This window comes from Panthera onca, chromosome C1 (assembly GCF_046562875.1).
Source record: "Panthera onca isolate mPanOnc1 chromosome C1, mPanOnc1 haplotype 2, whole genome shotgun sequence".
In the NCBI taxonomy this organism is placed as follows: domain Eukaryota; kingdom Metazoa; phylum Chordata; class Mammalia; order Carnivora; family Felidae; genus Panthera; species Panthera onca.
This window is the reverse complement of record NC_138346.1, coordinates 187,707,033-187,708,937: the sequence shown is the minus strand read 5'-3', so window position 1 is coordinate 187,708,937 and position 1,905 is coordinate 187,707,033.

The window sequence follows — 1,905 nt, the reverse complement described above, 5'->3', positions numbered from 1 at the left end:
ATTGATAAGGAAAATCTCCACTTATAAGAGTGTCTCCCTCTTATTGTACCAGGAATAAGGGAATGACTCAATCTCTAGAATCTCTTATCAACAGAGGGCAAAAACTTACATCTGTACAACCACCTTACCCATGTTTACGGTGCTTTTCTCGTAGTCTCCCATAACTGACTTGCCACCCCCAGCATCCTCTTCTGTCTTTAGCTGAAGGGTTTTTATTTTCTAAACGTTCATTCATTTTTGAGAGACAGAGAGAGACACAGCATGAGCGGGGGAGCTGTCAGCACAGAGCCTGATGCGGGGCTCGAACTCACGGACCGCGCGATCATGACCTGAGCCGAAGTCGGACGCTTAACCCGACTGAGCCACCCAGGCGACCCTGAAGATGGTATTTGGCTTTGGCCATTTCTAGGAGTTACTCATTTTTCCTGGGTCTCTCCTGCGGAGGTGGAAAATTTTTTTCCCTTTTAGGTTCTTTAGCTCGTCGAATAATTAAATTGACATAAACCAGATTAATAGGAGAAAAACAAATTTACTTACATATGTATGGGGGCCCTGTAAAATATGAGACCCAAAGAACAGCCAGGTAGCTGAAGTTTATATAACATCCTGAGCTAAGGCAAGGTTGAGATACAAAGAGGAGGTGGGCATTTGCAGGAAGGCAGAAGAGATGAATGAAAAACAAAGATTTCCCCATTATGTGCACAGTGAAGGAAACCATCGACAAAATGAAAAGGCAACCTACTGAATAGGAGGAGATTTGCAAATAATGGACCCAATAAGTGGTTGATACCTAAAATATAAAAAGAAATTCTACAGCACCAAAAACACCTCACAAAGAATCTTATTTAAAAAATGAGAACACCTGAATAGATATTCTTCCAAAGAAGATACACAGATGGCCAACAGACATATGAAAAGATGTTCAATATCACAAGTCATTAGGGAAATGCAAATCAAAACCACAATGAGATATCATTGTGTCAGAAAGGCTAAAATCAAAAAGACAAGAAAGAACGAGCATTGGTGAGCATGTGGAGAAAAAGGAACCCTTGGAACATAGTTGGTAGGAATGTAAATTGGTGCGGCCATTGTAGAAAATAGCATGGAGCTTCCTCCATACTACCATACGATCCAGTATTTGTCCTACTGGGTATTTACCCCACCCCCCCAAAAAGTGAAAACGCTAATTTGAAAAAATATATACACCCCTATTTTTTTCTGCAGCATTGTTTACAACAGCCAAGATATGGAAGCAACCTAAGTGTCCATCAACAGATGAATGGATAAGGAGGATGTGGTGTAACTATACAATGGTATGTCACCCAGCCATAAAAAAAAAAATGAGATCTTTAGGTCATGATCAATGTTTCATGGGATCCAGCCCGATGTCAGGCTCTACGCTGACAGTGTGGAGCCTGTTTGGGATTCTCTCTCCCCCTCCTCCTCGTGCACTCTCTCCCAATCTCTCTCTCCCTCCTTTTCTCTCAAAATAAATAAACTTAAAAAAAAAAAAAAAAAAAAGATCTCGCCATTTGCAACAACATGAATGGACCCAGAGGGTATTATGCTAAGTGAATTAAGTCACACAAAAACAAACACCATAAGATTTCACTTATATGTGGAGTCTAAAAAACAAAACAAACAAACAAGAAACAGACTCAAATGCATAGAACAAAGTAGCTGTTGCCAGAGGGGATGGATAAAATAGACAAAGGGGATTAAGAGGTACAAACGTCCAGTTATAAACAAAAAGTCACAGGGAGTAAAAGTACAGCATGGGAAATATAGTCAACAATATTATAATAATGTTGTCTGGTGACAATCTACACAGATCGTGAGGAGCACTGAATAATGTATAAAATTGTGGAATCATTCTGTTGTACATCTGAAACCAACATAACACTG